A 16,123-nucleotide genomic window follows, 5' to 3' on the forward strand; every position below is an offset into this window, starting at 1 on the left:
AAATAACTCTGGTTTAAACGCGAATGAAATCAGAATTTACTGACTCATGTGTGCACTTGATATGTAATTAAAAAGAAACAACAGCAACGAGTACTTTAATGGTGTAGGAATAGCACTGACACTTCCACTGCACGAAAAGAAGAATGGAAATACTGACCAGACTAACCACCTGTTGACACAAGGAACGTACTTCGAAATCCACCAGTGGATTATTTTATCTGAGATAGAATTAAACAGCTGCACCACGTACCACAGGTAGATAACAGAAGCCGATGGCATTAGGTCTTGACCAATGACAAGAGCGGTAAAATCGATGGCCTTCTTTTCTTTCGGCATAAGAGGCAGGATATTTAATAAAAATATTTCATTATTCAAATGTTCTTAGAGACTGAAGTGCTATGGACACGATTTGGAGAAATGAAATTATCAAGCACAGCCTGAATTTCTTCCCTACAAATTCAAGCTTTGTCAGGAGCCCATCCAAGTGATGGGCTCCTGGCTTTGTGTGGGACTTTTCGATCTTTTTTCTGAATGACCCATTTAAAAATGTTTAAAAACTATTATCATTATAAATAAGTTAAAGAAAAACATCATGAGCAAAACGAGTTCAATTTCAGTTAAATTATATCACCTTTGAACAAAGGATCGACGTAGTCTGATATTGGACACCCGGACAAAAAACTAAATTACTCAGATCAGCTCGAGTCTCTGCAAGTTAAGTACCGTAATTGATCTATAAAATTATTTGCAAAGTGGAGTTTCAGCTTCTGAGAAACGGAATGTGTGAAAGAATATTAATTTCTATTAGTCCCGGCCCACGCTTTCCCATTGTCTAATAGGGAGTAAGATCAGTTTATAAAGTACTTTTTTGGTGTGTTTACAGAATGGGTCAAGAAGTACTTCTTCTGTAATTATCAAAAACTTAGTTGACAAATAAGACTGCTCTACTGAACGACATTAGCTTCAAATGCTTTTGCATTTACCTCAAGAACCTAAGGAGAATTATTTGGTGGTTCTCTTAGGACTCATCCTTCTCGTTCTGATAAGAATCCGCTGAAGGACTTTTGTTGAAAATTCATGTTAATTGAGACTATTCAGTACTAACCGCAAGAAGTCAAAACAGACCATATATACACCCACACCGGAAATAGAAGATCATTTAAATAACCGCAAGGACTAGATTATAACCCCGTGAAACGCAGAGTGATTAGTAACCGTTAGTAGGAAACTCATTATTTAAAGGGATTTCGCTTGGTGGTCACAGGTATTACGTTGTAGTGGGGACATGTGCTTCGTTAAGTTTTTAAAGGTTCAAAATTATTAACCTGTAATTCAATTCCACAACCTAAACGATCAAGATTAAACAACACACAGTTCACAAAACCTTCAAGGTTTACCAATGCCAAACAGCATCTTTTTCAATTTCGGGATCTGAAAAAAGGACAAGGTCAAAAATTAAAAGTAGGTGTGTAGAACGTAACATCCCGAAAACCAAATTAAACAAAAGTTTTACATCCGTTCGAAGACTGACAGGGAGGGTTTTAATTCTTCCCAGGGTTTTTGGTCCGGGGGGCCCAAAGCTGGCCACGCCTATTATTACCCTTAACTTGAGCGCCCCCGAAATTAAATCATTGATCGGACCATCAACCATTTCCTTCAAGGAAAAGGGAGTAAATACTTCTTTTAGGAATTTCGAACAAGGCCGCTTTCTAGGAATATCCTTTGTATTATCCCGCCTGTATCCGTTAAGCCATACTATTTCGTTTCCGATTGAGTTGCTCCAGCCAGTCCTAATCATAAACCAATGCAGCTTCATATGCCCAGCAAACTTTGGCCGAGGGGCGTGTGACGGAGAGCATGGGCGGCTTCGTGCAGTGGCGCAGAGGCCGTGGCACTTGCACAATTTCCCGGCCTCCATGTTTGAAAACCGAGACACTAAACATTTGATTTTTGTGGTGTTTTGAGGAAAAAGATTGCGTGAAAGACGGAAATTAAAATACGGCAAGGCGGCAGGCACGGCTTCGGGGCGGGCTGAGAGCACTCTTTGCCCAGGGAACACAGTGGCCCCAGAGCGAACAAGGGTCCGTTTTACTAGCAAAGGTGAAGTTCGAAAATTCTGGCCTTTGTTTCGGTCAAGACGCCCGTTATTAAACAAGATAGGGACAAAGTTTTCAGGAGCACGGGGACATCGAGTCTTACGTGGTTTGCGGCTTTTTTTTTTGGTTGAATTCAAGTTGAAGTCTTCCTGTAATTAATACAATGAGGCTTTTCTGGAATCGTTCGTCATTTCAGTAGAATATCATTGAGGGCGGTTCGAAGCGAATCGAATAGAAAAACTTTCTCTAGAATGTCGTTTCGTCCTCAGCGACCGTGTCCATGGGCCAACTCCCGACAAGGTCCTCGATTGAGTCGCAATTTTTTCGTCCGATTGTCAATTCATCGATTCGCTATAGTCCTTGTTCTTGGATCCTGTTGATTAGCTGGGCGAACAGGTTATAATACTTTATTTGCTGTCATTTTGATCTCTCTTTAGGTGGCCCGATGGCCACAGTTTCGTCATCCTCTAGCTCTAGAGAGCTAGGAATCGCTTCATCCACCTCGAGCGCGGCGGACGGAAGGGAAGGTCCATATAGGCAAATATCGTTTGATAAAAACCATCGGTAAGGGAATTTCGCCAAAGTAAAACTCGCCAAGGCATGTGACAAACAGGAAAAGACGGTAAATTAAGTTATCCTTCTCTATTTACAGTTTGCAAATTTGGTTGTGGATTCTTACGTTGCGATCGGCTCTCTTAATTTGCTCGATGTGAGGGATAGTGTAAATAATTAAACACAGACCGGTTCACCAAACTGCCTTTTACTGAGTTTTATTTTTCACCTTCTATAGGTGGCACTCAAGATTATCGACAACGACACAAATGAACCCGAAACAGTTTGCAGAAGGTATGTCCCAACTTCTTGAACGGCCAAATGATTTGTGTTCAGAAATGCCCCCCCCCCCCCCCCCCCCCCACCCCTGTGTCAGTTACCTTGAGTTTACAACTCGATTGTAGCTTGTCGCATTAATCATTAGGTATTCGAAAACACTGTTGAAACCTTCGGTTTGTTTGAAGAGAGCTTCAAAACCCCGTAAGTTACATTTCCGTGACGGAAAAGTTTTTAAATTTGTGGACTTAACTTCAGAAATCCTCTGATTGTGATCCAGACCTTATAGTGAATCCTGGGAATATTGTTGAAGTCGAAAATCTTCGATTATTCTTCGGCGAGCGTTAGGTTATGTCAAGGGGGGAAAATAGTCTGTATTCTGAAACCGAAGTCTTCGTTTAACATATTATTGTTATGTTGATGGAAATCTCTGCTTACCTTCGCATATTAGAGTACTATCGGGTATTATTTCATATTTTCGTTTTTTTTTTGCATTTTGATCGGATGATTTTCATAAGTGAAGAACCAATGGCTGGTGGAAAAACTGTTTGCTAAAAGTGGACGGTTAGCGTTGGTTGTTTACTACAAGATTAACTTTAATTACACAATTTTCGCATGGAGTTACATTAGGACAAGGTTCGCTTAGTATCAGGTGGAAATATCGCACCAAGGAAATCGAATATGTAGAGGCAAAATTCTTAAATGATGGCGGATCCATACTTTCCTATGTCTGGACAAAGATTTGTTGTGATGCGAAACTGAAAAATTCAGTCCGTATCCATGTTGTGGTTATTAATAAAGTGGTAGGTCCATTTGCATTGCAACGTGATGGTAAGATTTTTAGGCTGACTAATACGACTTAACCGCCAGCGAATAAAAAACGCGTTCTAAGTCGCCACAGATTTACTTGTACTTTTTCTGGATCACTTCAAATCGCGTGCGCATTTTCGAATTAATGGACGTAATTTCTACTATAATGTGCATGGGATTGTATTGATAAAAATCCAATCGTGTGTAGTGTTGGGGACAAACTCTGCGGTCAAGTAGCGATTTTGACGAAGGTTTCGAGCGACATGTCGATGATATAAGATTTTTGTTGGGGCTCTATGGAAATCCAGCTCTCTGCATGCGTCTTAGTAGGGCTATTTACGTCACAGTTGAAATGTTATAAAGGTGTTGGAATTTTCCCCCCCACGGCAGTTGAACCCCAGCTCGACAGAGAGTAACGAGTTAGATTTGCATTTTTGACTCACCGGCAATCCTTAGGGTCCAGTAGCAAATTTAGATGATTCTGAATATTTCTACTTCCTTTACTACTAAGTGTAGTAAAATGGAAACAATGTACTGCCATTTTATTCAACTCAAATGTCTTTGTACTTTCAGGAGCTTAGGATATTCTTTATAGACAAACAGGAATAATAGTATAATTGAACTTTAGTTCACAGGTGTACACTGTCTTGCCTTTTTCACAAGTGAATTCAGGAAACCAAATTGTTGAAATATTTTCTCTCTGCCATAAGTGATCTTGTGCTAGAATTTCTGGACAAATGTAGCATTGGTTTGGTTACATAACCTTGCTCTCAAGTTATCATACCATCTGATACAGTCTTCTCATCAGTGAACAAGTTTGTGGACATCTGCCCCCTCTGTTTATCAAAACATGTGACTACAATGGGGTTAAAAATCACACATAGAGTCATGTGGATAATTTGGTTGCTAGTCAAATTCATCCTCTTGGCTGCCATGTCTGTGAGGGAGGGTTTTTTTTCCAACTATGACTCTGAGAATATTGATTAAAGAGGATTTTTCTTCTTCAAGCAATGATAATATTTTATAAATATTTGATTTTTTTTGCACATGTGTGGTAGTTATTTTCCTATGATGGACTCATTTGAAGAAATTTTGATTCAGTTATTGGAATCTGTGAAGCTTTTTTTTTTTTTAGCTGAAAATTCTTCTGCTTTAATAATAATATTATGTTAGTTGCACATTTTGTGGGTGTAATAATTGTTTTTCTCAACTACAGCATCAGGTATTGCTTTCTATATCAGATATAAGACAAGCACATTCAGGGAAAAGGGCCTAATCTGCAGCAAGATGTTGTTGAAAAGTTTTTTTTTTTCCCCCCTGAAGCAATAACTTAATGTGCTGATGATTTACAGTATTGCCTTAATGACAGTGAAGAGATAACTACTAGTTAATGCAATGTGCCACTTGCATTATTTTGAATTGGAAATATTTCATTGGTATGGTAGTAAATTTAACAAGTGTCCTACATGTACACTGTACGCAGTAATTCACACAGAGAATAATTATTTTGTTGATGGGTAAGCTGTGTTTGAAGGATTTTCATTGCTGTGAACAATTACAATATTAAAAAAGGAAACAAGGAGATTGTTCCAATTTGAAGTGCTTGTATATTGATGTGTTTTCTGTATGAAACAGTATAAATATCATGCTATCCCTCCATTGTCGTATCCAGCTTAAAGCCACTTTTGTGTGTATATTTCCTTTTGAATATACATGCACATCTAGGTGAAGATGTGTATATGTTTATTACAACTTTGGCTCTTATGTGACTACCCACTTCACTGTTCAACTAAGCGATTGATTTATTAGTCATTTTGGAACACATATAACTCTGTTAATATTTTAAAATCATATCAGTACTTATTTGATGATCTTTTTACAGTTGTTTCGAGAAGTCAGGATTATGAAGTTTCTTGATCATCCCAACATTGGTAAAGATGTTTGATTTCATTTATTCTGGGTGTGTTATTTCTTGATCTCTCTTCGTGTCCTGTTTTTGCCTGTTAATAATAAATTTCTTCTTTTATCATTACCACACAGTGAAGTTGTATGAGGTTATAGAAACAGACAAAACCCTGTACCTTGTAATGGAGTATGCAGTGGAGGTATGGGTGATGTGTTTAAATAACAGTGTAAACAGAAAGATTATGATTGTAGCATGTTGCTGTAGAAACTGTCTTTGGCGACATCTCTGCATGTATTCATGATTCTCTTCACAAGGAATGCAAACTTGTTTCATACCCAAAAAACTGCTCCCATCATGAAGTTGTATTGGTTGCTTTCAATGAAAATCCCTTTCCAGGGATTTTCCCCTCATCATTACTGTAATCAAACTATAACTAACTGTCTGTTTGTAATTTATATCAGAAAGAAGGATGAAACTTAAAATATTATTTGTTTCTAATTGTGAAGGTGAAGTTTTTGACTACCTTGTTGCACATGGCAGAATGAAAGAGAAGGAGGCCAGAGCCAAATTTAGACAGGTGATTGTCTAATATTTGTGAAGAAATGAAAGTGATAGTCTCTTGATACCATGCATTTCGTTTCTACTTGTAAGCAGAAGTAATGAGTGGGGTTTGTAATTTGTGTGAACAGGTGTAGGGTGCATTTTGTTGTTTAAAAAAATCCAGATCTGGAAAACAAAATTGTTTGGCAAATCTGTTTGCTGCCATGTGAAAGAAGTATTGATTTTTTTTCCATCATATTTTTAGATTGTATCTGCTGTCCAGTACTGCCATCAAAAACATGTGATTCATAGAGATCTCAAGGTAATGTGTTATCTTCAGCTGTTTGTACTTGTAAATGCAAAAGCCTTGTGTTTTTTCCTACAAGAATAACACCTTTAAAGAGGTTTTTTTGTATATAATTAATGTCTTGTTGTGATCAAATTCTAACATTTCCCTGATTGTTAATACCTGTGAATAAGGGGAGAGCAAGTTACTGAACATATCATTTAAAGGGATCAATGAGAGAAAACCTTTCTTTTTGTGGGATGAATTTAATTTGTTTATTGATTCTTTACATTTAGGCTGAGAACTTACTGTTAGAACGCAGATATGAACATAAAGATAGCAGATTTTGGTTTTAGTAATGAATTCACTCCCGGAAATAAACTGGATACTTTTTGTGGGAGTCCCCCTTATGCGGCACCAGAACTGTTCCAAGGCAAGAAGTATGATGGACCAGAAGTAGATGTCTGGAGTTTAGGTGTAATTTTGTACACTCTTGTCAGTGGATCTCTTCCATTTGATGGCCAAAATTTAAAAGTAAGAATACATTTGTCATAAGTTTCTGGATGGTTTTATGCATTTTAACCATTTTAATTTGAGGAAAAACTTTTACTGGATTTTTGTCAGTAACTGTGGAAGAAGTAGGTTCTGTGGTTGGTATGGATAGTGTTACATGGAAGCAACATACATATGGTCTAGACCAGCTCTAACTGTCAACACCAATTTCACTAAATGTAATGGAATATTGTGTCCTTAATCAATTCTTCATTTTTCTTTGCAGGAATTAAGAGAAAGAGTCCTTCGAGGAAAATATAGAATACCTTTTTATATGTCTACAGGTAAGTCAGCAGATGCAAAGCATTCTTTTTAAGAATTTTTTACATTAAATACTTTTAATTTAAATTGGACTCAAACTTTCTTTCTTAATCAGCTCTCTGTATTTTTTTTGTTTTACAAATATAGATTGCGAGAATCTATTAAAGAGATTTTTAGTGCTAAATCCAATGAAACGATCCCGACTAGAGGTGAGTATTTGTTTATTTCATAAGTTTAAAAAAAGTAATATCTTTGTAATGATGAAAGGGTCACAGAATTAGGAAACTTATGAGCTTTTCACGGATTTATAACATCAAGAGTGGAGGGTCTACAGTCTTGACTCACATTAAGTTATTTTTTTTAGCTCAGCTCAGTGTACCACAATTTGAGGTTGATAGTTTAGGCACACAATTATTTAGTGGCTTGTTGTATGGTAAGTTGTGCTAAGTTTTAATGGACATACATGTAAATTTTTTTTATAGCAAATTATGTCAGACAAGTGGATGAATTTAGGATATGACAATCAAGAACTCAAACCTTATAGTGAACCCACGCCTGATTTTAAAGATGAGAGAAGAATAGGTAAAGATTCTCTGAAAGTGCATGGTGCATCTGTGTGTTTTTTTTTATCTACATTTAAAGTTCTTTAAAGATTTTTTACAAAACACTCTTTTAAATTTAAATTTTAGTAAAAAAAGCATTTAAAAATATTTAGAATTTAATTTATTTCTAACCCTTTGTAGAAATTATGCTGCAAATGGGATTTTCAAGGGATGAGATTGGAGAGGCTTTGACAAATAACAGATATGATGAAGTCATGGCTACCTACCTTCTCTTGGATGAGAAGAGACAAAAGTTAACAGTAAGTAACTGAACTTCGCCTTTCAATATGCTAAAAAAAATTGCCCAAACATTAAGCCTGATTTTTTCTGGCATTTTTTCTACAATTGCTAAAATTGGAGCTCACCTGCAAGGCTACTTGGTGAATCTGCTTAACTTTTTACACCGTAACATCATTATGCATATTCTCCATGTTGTTCTCTATACAATTCTTTAAGTGCTGGCAAGGAGAATTTGTTTAACAATCAAGAGGTTTTTCAGTTGATTATCATTTCCTTTACTGTCATGACTTAATGTTTGATTCATGGGTGATATTGAACGGAAAATGAAATGCCAGTCACTCTCAGGGATTAAAGGGTTAATAGGGCAGTGACATTTCTCAGAAAATATCAAGTTAAGCCAGCATTGAAGGTCAGTAGAATGTAGCACATGCCCTTTGCTTTGTGTAGCTTTGTTGGCAAAAATTTTGGAGGCCTCTTGGGTACTCTCTCTTGTTTCCTGTTTGTTTTCAAACACATGTATTTACCCTCATATATTTGGTTGGGCCTCTTTTTAAACAATAAATATCATGTAAAGGCACAAGTGTACGTAGACTTTGTCCAAAATCATCATTAAAACTCTTTAAAATCCCTCGTTGTCTCTGATGTAACTAAGAAAAAGAAAAAATTTTTTCTCTGCAGTTGAATGGGTCCAGTGACCCACTTATGGAAAACACCAGTGCCCCAAGACCAAGTACATCAACGCCATCTGGTGTTCCTGCACCCATTCGGCCAAGTCGTGCAAGTGCACGACGTGAGAGAGGAGATAGGGAGTTACCTAGAAGGTATACTGAGGGTCGTGTTCCTCATAGCACAGGCCACACTGTTAGCAGGCAAGCATGACTCGGTTGCACTCTGTTTATTTTTTTACTAACCTATCATTGTTATTTTTATTTGTTTCTTGTTAAGTTTTGTTTTGTGTTCCTTTTATTTTTAGCTTTGGTTTTGAAGCCTTCTCCATCTTTTTGCTTTACAATTTTGTGTTGATGCTAACATTCAATAACCTTGCACTTTTTCACTCTAAGCAATTTTTTTATCACTTGGGAAAGGGCTTCCTTTTGGTAACAAAGATTTTCCAAAGATTCTTTCATGAAGTTTTGTAGGAGTTCTAAAATTGTTTATTTAATGAAGGCTTTTGTTCACCAAAGCAGCCATGCACAGTATGTGAATAGTTTGTTTTTTGATTGGGGCATTCTGGAGTGGTGTGATATCTCCTCTTTCTGACTGAGTGAAATTGGATCCCATTGTTTGCTGTGGGGAGGATGATAATGGGCCTATTATTTAACTACAGTAATGTTGTAGACAAAATATGGGTGTCTATCGCAGTTGCCTTGTGCATTATGGAATCTGTATGATTGGTTGACAGTTTGATAAAGGTTAATTAGAGTTATATTTGGGGCTTAACAACCTCTATTGATCCATTAGTAACAAGCAGAACATTCCCAACAGAGCGGCAACTGAAACAGGTGGAACAGTGTCCAGCCAAGGAAAACCAATGGGAAGAGGGGAAAGAGAGAGAAGTGGTGTAATAAAGAATGCTATCCCTAATGATGAACGTGTACCCAATTCTATTGGAAGAGCATCAAACCCAAACAAGGCTGAAATACCTGAGCGAGCTGCAGATCGAAACAGAAGAGGAAAAACCCAAAGGGTAAGCATCTTTGGACAAATTAGCATTTAGCTTAGTTTACATACACATTGCAACCAGGTCTCTAATCATATCCAAGAGTTAAGAGAATTATTAAACACAAGTTATTATTAAAAATCTACATACTGGTTTTATTACTTTCTTTTGCAAATAAAAATATCTTGTATTTCCTTCAAATACACTTTGGTAGTTTTATGTAGTGGAAATATGATTTTGATTTAGTTGCTTAATTAACATCTTTGACTGCATAGATTACATACTTGCATACTCAATTTGAGAAAGACAACTAAAGTAATTTTTCTTTGCATTCCACTAAGTCAGACATGGTTTATATTTACTTATGTACTGAAAAAAACTTGTTAATTATTCTCTCAGCAACAAAGTATGCCAGGAAGCATCATCAGACGCAACACTTATGTTTATGGAGAGAAAAGGGCAGAAGACAGGAACAGCACCTCGCAAACACCATCAAGTCAGACCAATGGAAAGGGAGAAAGGTGTGTAACATGCTCATGCAAAAACATTGTACAGTGACAATATATCCCAAATCCAATCAAATTGAAAACTGTATTTAAACCTTAAACTCCAAAGATCTGATTGTTAATTCTCCCCTCCAGCTGGTACACATTTCATTGAAAATTAGTTACAAGAATCTGGTGTTAGAATAAGAAAACGAATTTAAACTGATAAGTTTAGGTATGCTCATTTCCTGTTTGCCAGATGATATATGGATTTTGTAGGGAGAAGTTACAGGTTAATCACTTCTGAAAGTTAAAGGGTGTTAAAACAATGTGAAGAAAAAGAGATTTGATGTTTTCAAAGTAGGCAAGTCCAAACAATAAAGAAAACACACTCCAAGCATACATATATAACTGCTAGTTTGAGAATCTAGTCACTGCAGTCAACTTAGAAGTACATCACAACATATGTTTGAACTATTGCAACCACCTCTCTCTGGAACTTTTACATTAGCATCTTTCTTCTCCCAACTTCCGATCTGCAGCTCTAGTAGCCAGCTCTCTCTTGCTTGCTTAGGTTACTACAATTTTCAGTTGAGTGAGGCATGACCAAAGTTTGGTGATCACTGTTTGACATAAAAAGCATCTTGTTGCCACAGGCAACTTGCTTTGTTTGTAGTAGCAATGTGTCATTTGACCTCTTTTGGCAAGCTTTTATGTTTGACAATTGGCCACACTCTGCTATGGGAAATAAGGAGGGTTGGCCATGATAACACTGTTATTTTATGGTCAAAACCTCATCACCAAACTTTTCTGCGCTTCACTCTACTGACAATCATAGTAATTTACATGTAACTGCTAGTAAGCTCTTCAAAAGAACAGTGTATCTCACCTGTTCATCTCTCTTCCTTTTCTTAGCATGACAGAGCCAGGCCCTAGTGGCAGCAGTGTGGCTTCTGGCAGGCCTATGTCTAAGCAGCCCCCACCCGATCTGGGTAACAGGCTTTCACCCACACGTAGATCTCTTCCACCAGTTGCTATACATCAGGAAAATAGACATAGAGCTGGGTGAGTCAGCAGATATCAGTTTACAATAACCAGACAAACCTGCATATTTGTCAAGTCTGTGTTGTATTTAGCTGGGCAAAAACAAATGTGGACATCCTATTACAACAGTAAACTAGCTCTTTGAAACACAACATTTAATCAACGCAACCAAATGCTCACACAGGCTCTGCGCTCTTTCAACACATTTCATATTTGCTGCTGGGAGACCCCTCCCCCCCACAAGAAAATTAGAGTAAAATCAATATCAGCCTGTACATTTTCAACTGTTGTTCTTTGTATTCCTTGTACCTTGGTCCTCTCACATTGTGGTGCATCTTAAATCTTCACCCATTTCTTCATCAACTTTAGTACCTTGCATGAAATACTGCATCTGTGCGCAAAAAAATTGCTTAATCTTTGGAGTCGAATCTTGAATATTCAATGTTTCAGTGGGTGGTACAATGTGGCATTGACCACTTTTTCTTTCTCCTGCAGGAGAACAAATCCCAACACTAACTCAGACATACAACCCCCACCATCACGGTTAGGACCTAGAAATGTGACAGCACGTAGCACGTTCCATGGTGGTCAGACACGACCTCGCACTCAGAATGGACCTGACAGATCCATTGACCCTAACAGCCCTGGGGCAAGGCAAGGCTTTCTTACCAAGCTTACATCAAGATTTAGTAAGAGGTTAGTGAATAAAGATGGTCCAGGTGAAAGTACAACTTGGAGAAGGTTAGAAATACCTTGCAAAAAATTGCAAATGAAAGAAGCTTATTAGGAATGCGCATACCTCTATTTCCATACAAAGAAAAACACAATTTTGGTTTTTTTTTTTTAAAGCAAGGTCTTTAATTTTTAATTGCAAGCTGTATTACAAATTCTCACTGTTACAGCAATGTGAAACGGAAAGGTCAGGGTAATGAAGAGATCTAGCTAGTTTTTGTCAGGTCCCTCTTGATGCACTAAGCATCATGCAAATGTTTTCTAAATGGAACTATTGTTGAAGTTTTATGCATTTTTTTGCACATCAAGTGTTTTAACCATCTTTGAGCTTGTAGGAAACATTAATTCATTAAACAACCATAATATACCTCTATGAAACCACAAAATGTACTGCACTTACTTTATGTAGAACAAAGTATGTTTTGAGAGGCATTTGCACATGATAAATCTTGGAGGCAGTGTTGTCTTGAAACCTTCATGATGTCTGACTTTGAAGCAGGCAGCTGTCTAACTAGCATGCTGATTTCAAACCAGATTTAATTGATATTCTGGAATAAATGTGCAGTTTTAACCATAAAGTAAAAATTTGTACTTTGGCCCCTGATGATGCTCATTGGCAGAGTATTCAATTTAACCCTGTTTGGCTTCTTACAATACTCAGTCGACAGTTGGACCCCACAATGACCTCAAGGCCCGGTCCCCAAGGACAACGGTCAGTTTATAACTTGTCAAACTTGTGTAAAATTGGTTAATTCTTTGAATCTGTTAATCTATACTTTGTGAGAATTTTCCATCTGCTGCTGAACCTTCTTTATATACAGTATTTAAAACTTAAACTCTTCATTAGTATACTGTTAAAGTAAAAGGAACAATTTAAGATAAAAACTTTAAATGCAGTAAAAGTTTTAATGTTGTAGGCTTCTTGCTTCTTTGTGTTGTCAATAATCTACAATTTTGTATAAATAAAACGTTTGGTGTTCTTTCTCTTTTAAAAACCAACAGTTGTAATGCTACAAACCCTTTTACTGTCTTTTATTATTCTTAGATACAAAATAAATGCTGTGTGAAATAGTGTAAGAACAACAATGCATTGTTGAATGAGTGACAAATGTTTAATAAAGATGTGTCGGTTCAACTTGGGTTTGGAAAGAAATGACTGTTAGATAGTTTTTCTGGTATAGAGTTACTGTCAATCGCCTGAGGAAGACTAGATGTTGAACAGCAAATATATCTTTTTTTAAGTTTTAGTGACAATTCAGCATAGAGCTGAAATAAATGGTTCTTATGCAAGTGGTTGAGTGTTCCACAGACTAGCATGTTTAAACAATTTATCATGAAAGTTGATAATTTTGTTGGAAGAAGTGTTTGTTGTATTTTTGCTCGAGTGGAATTCATTCTTATTGACAAGGTTTCACTTTGCAATGATAACTGCGCCTCTTTTTTCTTTCAGGGATGAATATGTTTTGCAATTGCAACAACACGCTTTTGACATGATTAATTTTTCTCATAGACCAATGGATCAAGCCCTGTCTCCAAGGGAACCAAGAGAAATGTCACGTGGGAGCATGGAAGGCAGTGGTCAGGGGTTAGTGGAACTTCTCAGTGCTTATAATACTCAGTAACCTTAGCAGTAGAAAGGTGATGTTCCAGTAACAAAATAATAATGGGTTGGGATGTGCAGAGAGCTTGATTGTCTTAAATTGAACAATTCTTGCTCAGCTTAAGGTTATAAGCAGAGTGGTGAAAGTATTAAACACAAAATAAACACTGGAAATGAATTTAAAAATACATGTAAAGCTGAAGGGAACCTGTAGAACGCTTGTCATCGTGTTTACAATTTTGCCACTTGAAAGTTCTTGGCCTTCGTTTACAAGTTCTTACTTTGTTATCCACTGTTTGCCAAGAAGAACTTAAGTATTCTGTTTAATTCGGAAAAAAGGGTTGTGAAAACTAAGCATTAGCTCAAGCGATGGAGAATGTTTGTTCTCGTGGATTTAAAATTTGGCGTATTCTGGCTGTGGATCTGATGTTCCTGAAGTGGGAGTCCATTTTGGCGGAAGCATCTAAGATAATGTTTAAATTTGGGGAAGGGGAAAGAAAGAGAGAGAGGGGGGGAGGGGGTATGGGGGGAATTTTTTTCGTTATTTGCGGGGTTACGTTATAAGCGCTATTTCCACATCGTTCGTACATGCAAACGTAAACCGTAAACGTTCCTTCAAGAACATTTTAATTACGCGTTAATTAGTTTTGCAAGTCATACGCAAGTGTTTTCTGTCGATATGAACACGAACATGTAACAGACCACAAGGAAAGTTTTTCTGAAGCATTCAAAGCTTTCAAGCAGAAGCTGTATTTGAATTTTCTTTTTCCTTGGCTGGGAGTCTTGTTTCATTATCAACTCAATTTAGTTGGTCGAGAAGAACATGTCAATAGCCATTTTAACTGCGGTCTCTTCGTTTGCTCGCTTGGCTTTTCGGCTGCATTTAAATTCAGAAGGTTGTACTGTTCCGTACCTGGATGAGAAAATAAAGTTTGACTCTGCGTAATACCAAAACTAAAGCCATTAAACTCAAAGATAACTTGAATGAAGTATCCGTGTTTAAACGACGCTTGTTGTGACAAGAATTTGAAACTTGACGAGTCAAACCTACGTTATACTCTTTTGGGGGTAACCTTTTTCTTTAATTTTATTATATTTTGCCGTGCTTGTAATACAGGCTCAGTTAAAAAAATTAAGCCATAATTTAACGTTTGATGTAATTGATGAGATTTTCGGGGGTAAGTAAACGAGCAATATTCAGTTTTATGATTGCTTCTTTAAATGTATAAAAACTGAGATTTAAAAACTCGTTTTTTCGAATACGTTTGACTGAGTCTATCTGCAGTTCAATCAAGGGTCTTGGTTTGTAGCCGTTGTCATGTGTTATAATAACGTGATAGTTAATCTGTCTTGGGATTTTTTGTGACAGCTGAAGCTGGTCACTGTAATCTTGACGTTTGTTTGTTTTAAAAATGCGTAACGTTAACGAGGATTTGTTTTTATAGAAACAGGTATAAATCAATGCATTTAGATAAAAATTGTTTTACAATAATATCCTAGTCATGACTTTATCGAAGATTAAGTGGTAAATAACATATTTGGCAACTTCCTACTGCCATAGTTAAATGCTTTAAACGTAAATAGCGGTAAAGCTTGGAGCTCGGAGAAGGCCATTGCCGCATGACGTTGCAAAAAAAAAAACTTGTTTGAAAATCTGCCTCATAAAGCTGATTCCATCTCGAGGCGAAATCCTCATACAAAGGGAACGGTAAGTCGCTTTTGCCGCTATGCTGCGTTCGGTTCGCCGGAAGTGACGTCATGTGGTACCTTCTCTGGGTTGGATTCTGGATGGAACAGTGCAGCTTGGAAAGCTCAGCTTCAGACCCCTCGCGGACAAAATCTTTCACGCGAGCTGGCGATGCTAGAAATTTTTAAGGAATGTTTCATAGCCGTGACTTCTGTGCATTGTGTTTATTTTTCCCGAAGTGGTGTGGTCTTTTTACTGTGATAACACTTAATTAATCATTTGTTGCCCAGTCTAATTTTGGCGCGGTGTCTAATCTACTAACGGTTGGCTTTGGTGATGCGCAGACGGAGTAATATAACAGTAGATTAATTAATAGCTGACTTAATCAAAACTGATGTGGACTAATTATTTTAATAATTGTCATGGTATAACCACTTGGAGAGGGATTGGTAACTAATGTGTGATTAAGCTCATGATCATGTAACACGCACTGTTGGGGTCTCAAAACCTTCCGAGTACACGTTGTTTTGTGTTTCTTCACCGCTAGTTATTTTTTCACTTTTATTTTAGTCAGATCGTATTATTATTTCAACCATCACATGCGTTTTCCAGTGCACTCCTCACCCATATCATCACTCACTGCATCGTCCTCGGTTTTACTCGTTTATTTTTATGTTTTGGGACATGTTATGATTAGTCCACATACGATTTCATCAGCTATTAATGAAAAATTTTCAGTTTTTTCCCCAACATCTGTTACGCTTTTACTTTGAAAGTGCAAACACCATCCGTGT

At 37.1% G+C, this 16,123-nt stretch overlaps 1 pseudogene; it reads left to right on the forward strand.

Moving 5' to 3' along the window:
* The first annotated feature begins 2,541 nt into the window (after positions 1-2,541).
* LOC136282205 (MAP/microtubule affinity-regulating kinase 3-like) lies at positions 2,542-14,078 on the forward strand (annotated as a pseudogene).
* The last annotated feature ends 2,045 nt before the right edge of the window (positions 14,079-16,123 follow it).

The sequence above is a fragment of the Pocillopora verrucosa genome, chromosome 7 (assembly GCF_036669915.1).
Source record: "Pocillopora verrucosa isolate sample1 chromosome 7, ASM3666991v2, whole genome shotgun sequence".
Lineage (NCBI taxonomy): Eukaryota > Metazoa > Cnidaria > Anthozoa > Scleractinia > Pocilloporidae > Pocillopora > Pocillopora verrucosa.